The following is a 15,345-nucleotide window of genomic DNA, read 5'->3' as shown; positions in this document are numbered from 1 at the left end:
TATGCTGATTTTAACTCGTGTGCAAAAAATAAAAAAAATTGTCCTGGTAGAGAAGTGGTTAAAGGCTAAGTCTGCCTTTTGGACCAGGTTTCATGTTACACCAATATTTAGGGTGTAACATGAAATATGGATGCCTACCCCTGACCACCCTCCCCCCCCCCCCCCTCCACCTTTACCTGAATCTTGGGGTGCTTTTGCCTGGGGAGTCCTATACTTTCTTTAATTTAGAAATTAGAGCAACTGTGCATAGTAGAAGATTGCAAAAAAGGCAAGTAAGTGTACTTTATTGCAGAAGAGGCATTGCAAGTCTCTTCTGCAATAAAGACCTTGTCTGTTTGCAGTTTTTTTACTTTTTAACTTTATTTCCGGACTTACGGCTGGGATTGTACACATGTACTGATCGAAAGGTGCAATGCTCTGCAGTCTTCAGTGCAAAAAAGTGGTAAATGCATAGTGATCATAAGTACTGAGATGCATGAAGAAGATAAATAAAGATATATATATAAAATAAATAAATAAATATATATATATATATATATATATATATATATATATATATATATAGATAAGACCATAAGGTCAACATTGCTGCATTTACTACTTTTTTGTAAAAGGTGAACTGTCACTTTAAGATTTCAGGGTTTTTGTACCAGGAATATTTAAATGCACATGTAATGACTTTTAAGGGAGTTCTTTCTGCACCGAGTTCATGCAGCAATCCATAAGGCTCCATGCACACTGGGCGTTTTGATAACGCTGGTAACGTTAGCTGTGTAAAGTCACATTAAAAATGTGAGTTTTCAGCTGTTTTTAGCATTTTAGCATTAGTGTTTAGCAGCGTTTTCCTGCGTTTTGTGGTTTTTAGCATTTTTTTGGCAGAAAATTTTTTTTTTTGCTCAAATAAGTAGAAAAATACGGTTTTGCGATGTTTTACTGCATTTTTCAGCATTAGAGCGTTTTTACAGCTAAAAAACTCCTCTAGAAACCCACTAGTCCTGGGTATTTTTCCAGCCAAAAAATGTCCCTGCCAAAAAACGTTGATTACAGTCTATGTGTGCATGGACACATAGAATAACATGCTGGGGAGTTTACTGACTGTAGAAAAAAACGTCAGAAGCCAAAAACAGCAGCTGTAAAAACGTCAAGTGTGCATGAGGACTTTTAGACTCACACACCACCTTCGTCCAAAGATTTGTTGAAAAATACAACTGACAATTAAGTTCCGCTTTGTTGTATTAAGAAATGTTTTTCTTCTAAAGCTGCTTTCCTTTAAAAAAATCATCACAATGTTGAAGTTCTTCTCCCCATTCCTCTGTAGTGTACTTGTATAACAACAATCCAGGCAGAACTGTCACTGGAGGTGGGACTGAGCCTCCCTCCCCATCTAGGACCTCCCAACCTCCTTCCACTGAAAATACGACCTCCCCCTCTCAGGACTAGTGTGAACCAGGCCAGAGACTGCTGCAGGTGAGAGGGGACATCAGTGGGGGGCTTTCCTCCTGTATGATCGTTGTGGAGAGAGTGGACAGGTCATAGTTCCTTCATTCAGTGACACAAGCAGACAAACTTTCTGTACGCTGCATGGGGTGGGGCAGGAGTGACTTTTCTCTGTACTTTGCGTCTTATCTTGCTAAGATCACACGTGGTAGCAGTTATGTTTCTACATGTATGGAGTTCCTCATTTAAAGGCATCCTCAGGCTACCGTCAGATACTTTTTGTACGGTTTATTAGAAGTGAAGTGTTTTAAAAGTGTATTTTTTTTGCAGCAGCTTTTTTTAAACTAGCATCTGGGTGGAATATATAAAAAAAAAAAAAAGAGAAAGGACAAACTTGATCATTTGTATACTCGAATTGAATTTGTGTTTTGTCCATGCAGGTCAAATCAAAAGGTTTGCTTTAAATAGGTGAAGTGAGCCTGCAGCGGTTTATTCTACTTACCTTTCTTTTGCTTTCTCACCACTGTATACGGTACTTCCGGGTATAAAAGAGCATATGTGTTTCACTCACCTTGCCCCCCCGCATGGCAGCGCCATGACATGGGAGCTGAAAAAGAGACCCCAGTCTTGTGTAAGCTCCAGCTAGGATCCAGTTGAAGCTAACAAAGAGCTTTGTTTTCTGGTTCATGGTGGGAAATAGAGCAGAGGGTAAGTGAAGAGGAGGTAAGTACAAGTTGCTGTGGCCGCCTTTAAAAAAACTTGTAGTTCTTCCCCTGCATAGGCAAAGCACAAGTTCACTTAAATGATAATTACAGAATGTAATAACCCATAGCAACTAATCACAACTTACTTTGCTCAAGTCAAACCAATACAAGATTGATTCTGATTGGTTGCTTTGGGTTGCTGCAATTAAGTAAAAACTTTTTATTGGATAATACTATATGTGCAAGATTGGAGATTGATGCTTTGGGTTTGAGTTGTATGCACTGTGCAGGAGGAAGACGACCCATTCATTATATGTGGCAAGGCTATGGTGCACAATGTAGTAAAACTACAACATAGGAGTCGATTTACTAAAGTAAACGTAAGTGATTTGAAGCTTCACTTTACAAAGAATACTTAATTATATGCAAGGAAATTTAAAAAAAACTGCATTTTTGCTGGAACATAGTTGGATGATGGAAGTCAACAGAGCTTCCCCTCATTTACTAAGCTCTGGAGCAAATGCACTTGCAGAATGTACAAGCCATTTAACTTCAGTAAATCAACCACAATGTGTCTGATATTTGGAAAATAGTGAACATCTGACATCAGCTTTAAAATGAACCAATGAGGATAGATATATTGGGGCGGCCTTTGTTGATTTTACTTTTTAAAGGTGCAGGGTTTTGGCTTTCTTCCTCACATTTGCATCACTACTTAGTGAGTCACAGGATTAAAAAGCTTCTCACTTTACATACATAATTATTCTGGGTCAGTAACTCAGTAGGTTGTAAATCCAAGGTCAGGGTGACAGTAATCAAGCATACAGCTTAAAATGGCTCTTATCAGTATGCAAATCTTTTAAAACCACACCTTACCTTGCCACACCTGTAAAAGAAGGGTTACTATACTGCATTTACCTTTACTTCTAAGATGCCTGTGCTGTCAAGTGCTGCTCTAATCTTGAAAAACTTTCTGCCGAAATCCACTGAGAAAGCAACACCTCTGAGTTTGTGGATTTCTTGGGTCCCTCACAGCTCTCGCTGGTTCCTCCTGCTGACCTCCACATCAATGCTGTATTCAGTAATAGGTGGTGGTGGTCAAAGGAAGGAACCACTGAGAGCTGCTGGGGAACCTAGGAGGTTGACACTCCCAGAAGTGTCTGTTTCTTTGTGGGCTTTAGAAGGAGATCAGAAGATTTTTTGCCAGAAAGGTTAGTATGTAGAGTTATTTTTTTTACTTTATTGCTTGGTTAAAATAATTTTGTATATCAAGGGTCACTTTCAAGTAAACCTGTATTTTAAGAGGGGTTCTGCCATTGCTGACTTTAGAGAATGTCACTGAATGAATGAGTAGGGGACATGCTATGAATAAAAGACAGCTGTATTACCTACATTCAGTGATGAGAGGTTCCTCCATTGATCTCCTCTGTTTCGCTTTAGGTGGGTGTTGGAAGTTTCTACAATGAAGTCACTAGGATAAGATATTGTAATAATTGTGTTCCTAGTTATGGGAAAAATATTCTTTATGAATGCTTGTAATTTGGAATGTGTGATGTTGTATTAACTAACCACAAAAAGTACAACTAGATCTTTTAGATAACCAGAACTATTTTGTTAAGCTGGCCATACACAGATCAGATTTTAGTCCATTCCTTTTTGACCAGCAGTGCTCCTTATTTGACATAGATCAAACTTTATATTTAGAATTAGAGTTATATTTAGAGTTCTGTAGGAAGCTGTTCCATTTTTAAGCCACACTCTGATGAAGTGGGATTGTTTGGCTCCTGAAATGCTTTGGATATCGTATATATTCCTGTTGTCCCAGTTATATCAACTCTAAAAGCTGGTGGACTCTGTCTGTTTATGGATGAAAAATGGACACCCATGTATTTCTATGGACTAGCAGATGTAAACGGATGATCATCTGTTTACATCTGTTAATGTTCATAACCGTTGACATCCGTTTTTTTGAACAGAAGAAAATCCTATTTTTCTTCCGTAAAAAAAAACCTGGAACGGACGAAAAACAGATGAAAACTGGATGTATACGGATGAAGTACGGATGTAAACACGGATTAAAAAACTGATGTAAACTGATGAAAAAAGGATGTAAACTGATGAAAAAACTGATGTAAACTGATCTGTTTTTTCTTTGAAAAAACGTGACTGAACTGATGAAAAAAACGGAACGCCCATGTGAAAGGACCCTTGAGATGACCAACTGGTGTTCCTTTTGTCTATTTCTCTGGGATTTCTCAATGGAGGCCACTCCCTTTTTTTTTTTTTTTTTTTTGGGGGGGGGGGGGGTACTTTCTAGTAGAGCTAATGATAGTCAGTCGTCAAGTTCAACAAGTGCGCCCTGATTGATGAGTCAAACATTTCACATCCTCCTTTTTTGGAATACAGTAGCTTGCAGCAGAGATTCCCTTATGCTTGCTTTATAGCACGGATCGAGGAATCTTTTAGAGGAATCTATGTATGTATGGCCTGCTCCAGTTCCAAGTACTGTTAAACAATACAGATATTATGTGTTACTGTCTCCTTGTTGTGAGGTGTGGCAGTGTGAAATGCAGGATAAATGCCTGGAGGGGTGACTGTACACTAGGCAGTGGGTGGAAATGGATCCTGCTTATAAAATAAGTTGATTGCCCTGGATATAGAGTACCAGACGTTTTGTGGTCTGTGGACAATGCAAAACAGTTAATTTAATGTTTGTTTCATTTGTATTCTTACTGGATGTGGATAAACCTTGTACATATATGTAGAACATGAAAAACCTGCTTTTCTGCAGAAGCTATGCATGGTATCTTCCCCTAGTGACTCAGAAACTGCTGACAAACCCAGTCTGTAGAACATGAAGCAGATGTACTGTACTTAGCCGACCATAAATTTAACTGGGTAGTTGAACATGCAGGCATGGTTTGACCATTAGGGCATTGCCCAACCATCCAGAGGTATGTCAATTGGTTGGCTAGTGTAGATCCACAAGTAGGCTGGGCTGTACATGTTTACATTACAACTGAAGGCAATTTTCAGGCAAAGACACACCAATGTGTCTTTACAGCAATAATCATGCTTCCATTGTTAAAGATATTATATTTTATCCTCCTTAGAACCAGCCATGGGATCTTAAGGTCAACTTAAGATGTCAGTTTGTTCTATTTCTCAGGGACTCTGCTGGCCAAATCTGCGCTTGAGTTCTTAGGTCTGCTCTGACTATAATGAGCAGGTCCCTTCTTTCCTGTTTAGTTTTTTATTTATTTTGTAAGAAATTAATTTTATGGAGAAAGTAATAGCAAAAGCTGAAACACCCCAAGGTGGACAGGATTACTTAAAGTGGAACACCAGGATTTATCTGTATTGCCAGCTTACATTGGTCAAGCTTGGTACGATGCAATTATCCACCTTACCTAGAGGGCTGCAGAGGATGATGAAAACCATTATAGTAGCTTGCATGACATACAGGGATAGCCACAATTATCTGGGTCCTGCTTGAGTGACTTCCCTCCTGGACAGCAGACGCAAGGGTTTTCATGCTTGGTGTCGCCATTATTCGGAGAATGCCTTGCATTTTTTTAATTGACTACTAGGCATTGTTTGATTGAGTGGGTACTCCATGCAGTACTTTCTTTCAGTGCACACCACTGCATTACACCATAGGAAGGCAGATTGCTTTGTCTTTGCCTTAGGAAGCGCAGTCCAACACAAAAGGTGTGGATGAGCCATCAATATGGGTAGAACATGAAACATGGTTGGAAAACTGAACTATGCCTTTAATGACCAATGATGTGTAGTTGTCTGTAGCAACTAAACGAACACTCACCTTTAATTTTCCTGTCTAAAGTAAATGAAGAATGGCTCATTCCCAAAATCTACAAATAACAGTAGTAGTAGTCTCTCGGCATCTGTGATATCCTCAAGCCAATGTGAATTTGTGCTCCTAAAATTAATCCACCTTCATAGAGGCATTCTTTTGAAGGTGGATTCATTTTAGGAGCACAAATTCCCATTGGTTTGAGGATATCACAGATGCTGAGAGACTGGTATCTTGACTTTGGACTTTCAGGGGAGAAGGTGGAACTTTTTGCGTCTCGGGTGGCATAGTAATTATTTTAGGATTGCAATTTAGGTTTGGGTAAATTGAATTTTTGTGAACAGTGGTAGTAGTCAAGGAGTTTTAGAGGAACATAATGATACAAAAAAGAACACTGCATATATAAAACCCATACATTTTATCATACCATTCAGTAAAAGCCAAATCAAACAAAAAAAAATTAAATATAGGGTTCAAATGATTGTTTAGTTCCAATACACTGCACATGTAGACTCGATGTCTTTCAATAGATCTTCTTCTTTGATGGAAAAACGAATGCGCCGCGCTCCTATATATTAGTATATACAGCTTATACTACTAAAGTGTATCAATATATACACTAGGGGGAGGGGCTCTGACGTCACGACATTGCACTGGAGAAGCGAGTAGATCCGAATACAAGCACTGGCAGATAGCACTGCAGGGGCAGCTACAGAGAGGTTCTTGCTACCGGCTTTTTCACCTGCTGACTGCCATCTATACCTGTCTGGATCACATATGAGCTGTATGCCACCAAGTTATACCTGTTAGTGGCAGAAATAAATCCATTTTTTATACAAGGATAAGACACTATGGTCTGCTTTTTCTTCTTTGACCAAACATCCCATGAGCTACTATAAGGAGGAGTGAACGAGGAAACAACCCCAGGAGGGGAACTGGGAGATCCCAAGAAAGCTATTCAGTGTACTCATTGATACACAGGGAGATAAAGGAAAGAACAGGAGGATCCATCCATAGGTATGTCCACCTTATAGGACGGCTGGAGTAAAGGCATCATCCCATTTCATCTATCCTGGAAGGATAAAAAGCGTATTTGCCTGGATTTGTTCAGGCAAATATAGAGGTGAGCATATAAGGAGACCATCTAGCACTTGGAGAAAAGGAACAGAATATTCACTTGCACATTTATTTCAAAGACTTTATTCATTATCTGTGTATTACCAGCACGTGCACATATGTGTTTGCATTAATCATATAGTATGTACACAGCTATATAGAGGTGCAATATGGGTTTACACCATAGCACCCACTAAGGCACTATCACTTTAGGAGTATTCACTGTGCATGTGATTTATATGTAATATATGTAATTAGTGGTATAGTCACTATTCACTATATTGATACACTTTAGTAGTATAAGCTGTATATACTAATATATAGGAGCGCGGCGCATTCGTTTTTCCATCATCTATACACACTAGTTAAGTGAGTCAGTGTAAGTGCCAGCGCACCCCATACACTTTTAGATTTAATTATTTATCATATACCTCAATTCATAATAGCTCACAAGTATTCACTATAATAGATCTTCTTCTTTGTTATAATCAAATATATGGTTCTTATATATGCAGTGCTTTCTTTATATCTATATGTTCCCTTCAAAGTCCTCTGCTACTTACCACTGTTTTTTGTATATGTTAGATTTAAGGATGAGGAGTTATAGCTCACAAGTATATTGGATAATCCACTTATATAATTTCCAAAATCATATTTGAGTATAGAACGAGATATAATCTCTTCCCACCATGAACAGAAAACACATCACCAAGAACACTTATCATTGAACAGATCAGATATTATTTCCTATGACCTACCCGAAGCCACGCCATGTGAGATTGCTAGTGCCCTTGGCAGCTGTAATTCCCTGTGCTTTGCATCCCTCTATATAGCTGTAGCAATGCACCTAATGGATAAGGATAGGTGGGATTGTGGTCAGGCTGGAAGATTTTATCCCAACTAGGTAGTTTGTAGCAGACATGTGGCTTGTTGTATTGCTGGCTCCATCACTGCTCCCCTCCTGGGAATTATTTTACTATTAACAATCTGTGTTCTGTAACTTTTGATTTCCTCTTGTATTGCCTGAACAGACATTTCAGTAATGTCAGAAGATAAATAATCGCTGAACAAACATTGTAATTGCTGTTATTATTGTAAAGTTTATTGTACATGTGACCTTACACTGAGGTTAGACTTATGCCAGTATTTCATGTCTTTCCCTTGCAATATATTTTAGTAGAAAAGTAGAACTAAAGGCATGTTTTTTTCTTTTACAAAGGTTTTATAATGGTAATCATTCAGTTGTACTGACAGAACCATAGGATGAATAGCTATGACACAGATCAATTAAGTGCAAAGTATAAAAAAAAAAAAGAATGCACAGATGTACTAGGTTTAAGGCTCCGTTCTCACTGATGTAGTTAGCTTTTTTCCATTTTGCAATGCTTTTCGCAGTTCGTTTTGCGGTGTTCTACACTCATTTTTGACCCGTTTTTACTACATTTTGCATTTTGTTCAGGTCTTTTTTTTTTTGTTAAAGTGGAATTTTTTTCTTTGCTGGGCAGAATAAAAATGCAACCTGCAGCAAAAACGCGGCAAAAACGCACTACTCTGCATTTCGGCAGCTTCTCCATTAAACTCCACTGTAGCAAAAACACTGCTTTTTGCTTTTAAAAAAGTCCCTGACCCTTTAAAAAACGCAGCAGCTCAAAAAAGCATAAATGTGAACATAATCCATAGGAAACCTTGTTAAATGGACTGTAGTGCGTTTCTACAAAAAGCACTAAAAAATGCACTGGTGTGAACGGAGCCTAAAACCAATCCTGTAGAAGTTAAAGATATAAACCAGCATATAAATGTTAGTGGCATAAGATTCCAAGTGACCTGTCAGAACATACATTCAAATAAACATGAAAATCTCATTTGTAGAACATGGTGTATTACCATAGGAAAGAAATACAAATTTCGCAACCAGACGGTCAATTAGCGTAGCAATTGTCAGGAAGATGAAAATACAAAAGAAACAGAATAGGAAAGGTTAGGACGAGAGAAAAAGAAAAAAAGGGGGGAAAGAAGAGAAGGGAGTCCTAGGGGTCCTTGATGCAGGGCCATTAAAGGGACAGAAGGACATTGTAAAACCAAAATGGCTGGGCATGTGCAAACCAGGGGAAATTATTCATGGGTTCAATGCTTTTGCTATAGCCAGTTTTGTCGCTGTAAACAGATGTGGTGCCAATTGTTGTTCAAGGCAAAGTAGTTCTTCAATTGGTTTGAAGAGGAGGGCTCTGTATGGATTTTGTTTAATATCAACGTGGAGCAAAGTGCGAAGAAATGCATAGATCCTGACCCGAAGTCTGCATGCCTTAGGTCAGGACTACCAAATATGTGTCATTGTTCCTGTCTGTGAGCATCCTTGAAAACAGTTAGGTGGATAAGAGGGGACAAAACGAGCCAGCAGGGCCTGCATACAATACCACTGGTATAAGATTTTGCAGGCAATCTCCAGTATAGGTATATTTTGGAGCTCTTTTGCAATGAAGGTGGTAGAGTCGTAGCGGGGGGTCTTCTAGAAGATATGATTGAGGAATAAATGAGTGAAATTAGGCCACGAGAGTGAGGTCGTGCTCTGCAAAGGCTCTCGAAAGGGGTCAGCATATAAGGTGTAGGTTGATATCGGAAGAGTTGTGAGATAAAGTGGCTGGAAGTGGTTGGAAGTGGCTGTTATGTTCCCTCAGCGAAACATCATATGAGGACCTAAGGGCGTCAAAAGTGAGAATTCTAGTGGGAGTGAGCAGAGAGTGGATGTCAACAAATCCATGCAAACTGCCCTGGATTATCTAGGCCTGGAGGGAATAGTGGACTGTGAAGAAGACACAGTAAAGGGAGATGAGGTGAAATCAGGCCAGCTGAAAACGTGACTGAATCCCATAGTTGAAGAGTATGAAGCAATATTGGGCTAAGAGTTGTTGGGCAGAGAGTGGTAAGGAGCTATGGTAGGCATTTTTTGGATAGAGTAAAGGAGGGTTAGAATGCCTGTAATTTTTTTTTTTGCCCCATTATAGAGATTTCCCTTCACTTCTTGTTCCATTGCCAAAACAGGTGCAGGACAGTGAGAAGTCAGAGGAAATCCCTTCAAAGGTCACCAAGGTCACCAGAACTAGTATCCCCACTGGAAGATTTCCCTTCTATTCCTGTTCGGGTGACAACCCAAAATTTGGGATGTTCTTTCACATTTCTTGCTGACAATAGTAAACATAACAAATATAGAGGGTGAACACACAGCAATAAAACCTGGCAGGTGTTCTAATCTATCTCTATTCCATCCAAAACTCATATAAAGTTTTGTCTTTAGTTACACTTTCATTCATATCAGTACCACTGAGCAGTGTTTGGCAATGTTGTCCAAAACAGCCCCAACGCAAGGACAAGGTAACTTGGCTTATGACATATGGCTTCAGTTTACACCAGCATGCTACACTGGTGTGCAGTAAAAAAAGGATATATTCTATTTTTGCGCAGTGGATTTCCATGCACTGTTATATATCCCAATGCACTGCATGCATAGAATTGACATAGAATTATTATTATTAAAAAGTGAGTCATGAGAAACAGTGCATTGCAAAGCACAGTAGCATTCATATCCCACACCAGCACACAAGCGTTATATGCTATGCATTATGCATTGTGTGCAGGGCCGGTGCTAGACTATTTTGTGCCCTAGGCAAGACCAGCTACTTGTGCCCCCCCCCCCCCCCCCCAAAAAAAAAAATACATAAATACATTTTAGAAACAGTAGAAAATAATAAATCAACAAAACATAAAACTGCTAAATTTCTTTTAAATTTGCAAAAATAAGTGCCATAAGATAGCTCTGACAGATCCCAGCCTGGAATTCCATAGGCAATAAGGTGAGAGAAAACACTGAACTGAGTGATCCCACACAGTGCAGATCCGACACAACACATCACCACCAACACTGACAAAGATTAACAGGCACTAGAAGAGCAGGTTGTGAGATCGTGATGATGTCACATTGCACATGGATTATGGATGGCAACCTGGGTCACACTCACACAGACACGAATCAGACATTACCTTCCTCCACAGGCACAACTCCACCACCGCTGATGAATGGGAAGAGAAGGGCTGGAACTCCACATTGATCAGCAGCTGCCAGCCAGCTTGCAGTAAGGGACTGAGTCTTAGAGGAACACTAGAAGGAGCTGCAGCTCAGCTGCTACATTGGCCCCAGACACCCCGCATCTTCTTCTGTTCTTTCTTCCACCCCTCCCCTCAGCTGAAGGATCATTCCCGTAGGTGGCAGTGCGCCCTAGACAGCTGCCTAGTTTGCCTAGTGGAAGCATCGGTCCTGATTGTGTGGTATAAATGAGCCTTTAGAGATTTGGAATTGAATTGCTGTAGATAGCATTGATCATTACCCAGACTACAAAGCGCAGAGTAAACAGTCTTCCTAGTTATTACAGTCAGGTCCATAAATATTGGGACATCAACACAATTCTAACATTTTTGGCTCTATACACCACCACAATGGATTTGAAATGAAACAAACAAGATGTGCTTTAACTGCAGACTGTCAGCTTTAATTTGAGAGTATTTACATCCAAATCAGGTGAACGGTGTAGGAATTACAACAGTTTGCATATGTGCCTCCCACTTTTTAAGGGACCAAAAGTAATGGGACAGAATAATAATCATAAATCAAACTTTCACTTTTTAATACTTGGTTGCAAATCCTTTACAGTCAATTACAGCCTGAAGTCTGGAACGCATAGACATCACCAGACGCTGGGTTTCATCCCTGGTGATGCTCTGCCAGGCCTCTACTGCAAATGTCTTCAGTTCCTGCTTGTTCTTGGGGCATTTTCCCTTCAGTTTTGTCTTCAGCAAGTGATATGCATGCTCAATCGGATTGAGGTCAGGTGATGGACTTGGCCATTGCATAACATTCCACTTCTTTCCCTTTAAAAACTTTTTCGTTGCTTTTGCAGTATGCTTTGGGTCATTGACCATCTGCACTGTGAAGCGGCGTCCAATGAGTTCTGAAGCATTTGGCTGAATATGAGCAGATAATATTGCCCGAAACACTTCAGAATTCATCCTGCTGCTTTTGTCAGCAGTCACATCATCAATAAATACAAGAGAACCAGTTCCATTGGCAGCCATACATGCCCACGCCATGACACTACCACCACCATGCTTCACTGATGAGGTGGTATGCTTAGGATCATGAGCAGTTCCTTTCCTTCTCCATACTCTTCTCTTCCCATCACTCTGGTACAAGTTGATCTTGGTCTCATCTGTCCATAGGATGTTGTTCCAGAACTGTGAAGGCTTTTTTAGAGTTTGGCAAACTCTAATCTGGCCTTCCTGTTTTTGAGGCTCACCAATGGTTTACATCTTGTGGTGAACCCTCTGTATTCACTCTGGTGAAGTCTTCTCTTGATTGTTGACTTTGACACACATACACCTACCTCCTGGAGAGTGTTCTTGATCTGGCCAACTGTTGTAAAGCGTGTTTTCTTCACCAGGGAAATAATTCTTCGGTCATCCACCACAGTTGTTTTCTGTGGTCTTCTGGGTCTTTTGGTGTTGCTGAGCTCACCGGTGCGTTCCTTCTTTTTAGGAATGTTCCAAACAGTTGTTTTGGCCACGCCTAATGTTTTTGCTATCTCTCTGATGGGTTTGTTTTGTTTTTTCAGCCTAATGATGGCTTGCTTCACTGATAGTGAGAGCTCTTTGGATCTCATCTTGAGAATTGACAGCAACAGATTCCAAATGCAAATAGCACACTTGAAATGAACTCTGGACCTTTTATCTGCTCATTGTAATTGGGATAATGAGGGAATAACACACACCTGGCCATAGAACAGCTGAGAAGCCAATTGTCCCATTACTTTTGGTCCCTTACCAAGTGGGAGGCACATATGCAAACTGTTGTAATTCCTACACCGTTCACCTGATTTTGATGTAAATACCCTCAAATTAAAGCTGACAGTCTGCAGTTAAAGCACATCTTGTTTGTTTCATTTCAAATCCATTGTGGTGGTGTATAGAGCCAAAAATGTTAGAATTGTGTCCATGTCCCAATATTTATGGACCTGACTGTATATTAGGATAATAAAAATTAAGCCCCATATACCAGCCGCAGCTATTGCTTTAAAGGGGCTCTGATGCCTGAGGGCGATAGGAGCAGCCCATGATCATGAATACTTTCTGCATTGGCTGCACAGTGCTGACATCATCAGGGGCCAGTCCTAGCACCTCCTGATCATCAGTATGTTAACCTGAGCTGCTGGAGACATCTCCGTCACAGTTCTGGGACAGCTCTTATAGCACATTCCAGAACTACATACGGTAGCATTGTATATAAATAGGGCGACTGGGTTTTAAGACCCACCTGCCCTGCCAACACATATATGCGTATAGCGGTTGTAAATGGGTTAAAGTGGACCTAGCATTTCGGTTTCCTTACCTATCCATTGCAATCACTCCTGTGGTTTTATAACTCACAAATTAGAGCCTTGCTTTGGCTTTCAATACATCAGTACAGAAAGGTATGAAGTGGGCCTAAAAGTAAAGCTTCACAGTAACTGAATGGACACACATTTGAATCACCAAATCACATTAATATTTTGAGTTACACATTTTATTAATTGCTTACAATTAAAGTGTTCATCCCGAGCAGTCTAGCTTAGTATAGTATTCAGTGATCAATGCCTTCCTGGGCCACTACTGGTGTTTCATCCCATTAGAGAATGAAGAGTTTCTAGTTTTCAGAAAGATTCTGTCTGAATAAAGTGTGTTCGGGGGATGAGCAAGGCACAATCACTTTGTGTGTTACTGTTTAATTAAATACAAATTCTTGCTAGAAACAGGGTTGATGAAATGTTAAAATAGAACTATGCCCTCCCATTAAAAAAAATGTGCTGCATGCTTAATTAAAATCTTATCTTACATTTTACTCAAAATTATCTGTTGATTCTGCCAGTTGATTCCACCTATTGCAGTTTCCCATGATGCTGTGGCAAGGATGCAGTCCTGCAGTCCCGCTAAAAGTCGCTGATCGATGCCATTACTAGTAGAAAAAAAAATCCCATTATCTATACCGCCATTTGTAAACGCTACAACTTTCACGTAAACCAATTTATTTACATGTATTGGGATTTTTTTTAGCAAAGACATGTCGCAGAATACATTTTGGCCTAAATTTATGATGAAATTTGAATTTTTTAATTTGTTTACTGGTTTAATAGCAAAAAGTCCAAAATATAGTTTTTTTCTCAAAATTGTCGGTCTTTTTATGCTTATAGCGCAAAAACTAAAAAACACACAGGTGATCAAATACCACTGAAAGAAAGCTCAATTCGGAGGAAAAAAGGACGTAAATTTAATTTGGGTGCAGCATTGCATGACTGCGCAATTGTCAGTTAAAGTTACGCAGCGCTTTAACGCAAAAAATGGCCTGGCTATGAAGAGGGGTAAATCCTCCAAGTGGTTAACATACAGGAGCCTTTAGTTGTACTTTAACATTTATCGATGAGTCAAAACTTTTTTTTTGTTTAGGATAATGGTTGGGGAGGGTTAGAACCTTATGTTAAGTTTGTAATCCTGTCTGTGCTCTTGTTGGAGAATGTTTTCTCACGTCCTCTCCAGGTGCCTAAGGCTCCCTTCACACTACTGGCAGTGTATACCGCCTCCCAGAAAAGCGATCTGCATGAAGCAACCTATGTGAAAGTAGCCTATTACAGATATGTTACTGCCATAGGAACTTCCTTTTTGCCTATCCTAGTGTGCCGTGGGCAGGAAATAAAAAGAAAACAGGCAATAAAATTCTGATAGAGTTTCTCACTATCTTCCACTCTATCTCAAATAGGGGAAAATTGTGCCTGGAGCCGGGCTTTTATTACATCTCTTTTATACTTGTATCTAAAACATTTTTGTTACATTTTCTGCATGGATGCATGCTAAGCACCTTTGAAATGAATGAATGGTAACTGCACATTCAATATTTTTGAACCGTGTAAAATCCCTAATCACTTTCTGTCTCACTTTGCATAAAGGAAATCGTACATTTAGAAAAAAAGGTACATAGATGTATGCAGTCATGTCTGGCAAAAATGCATTTTACTGCCAATGCATAACTGTGAAGGGTCTCTTAGAAACAGTCAAGCAGCTTCTATATTACTCTCTTCAGAAAGTGCCACGGGAATCCAGTATCATAGGTGCACTCTGCTTTAAATGCTTATTTTTAAAACACAGTTTTTAACATGAATAATTAAAGCTGAACTTTACCCGGAACGGTTTGATAACTGT

General features: G+C 39.6%; 1 protein-coding gene across 1 annotated transcript in view; it reads left to right on the top strand.

Moving 5' to 3' along the window:
- The first annotated feature begins 1,366 nt into the window (after positions 1-1,366).
- ANXA4 (annexin A4) overlaps positions 1,367-15,345 on the top strand; it is a 109,549-nt gene continuing 95,570 nt past the window's right edge. Inside the window, exon 1 of the mRNA XM_089687194.1 lies at positions 1,367-1,467. The gene's annotated coding sequence lies outside the window, so the exon portion shown is untranslated. The remainder of the gene's footprint in view (positions 1,468-15,345) is intronic.

This window comes from Staurois parvus, unplaced genomic scaffold, assembly GCF_062004578.1.
Source record: "Staurois parvus isolate SC_StPar_1 unplaced genomic scaffold, SC_StPar_1.0 ptg000420l, whole genome shotgun sequence".
NCBI lineage: Eukaryota > Metazoa > Chordata > Amphibia > Anura > Ranidae > Staurois > Staurois parvus.
The sequence above is the reverse complement of the archived record's forward strand: the minus strand, read 5'-3'. Positions and strand labels throughout refer to the sequence as shown.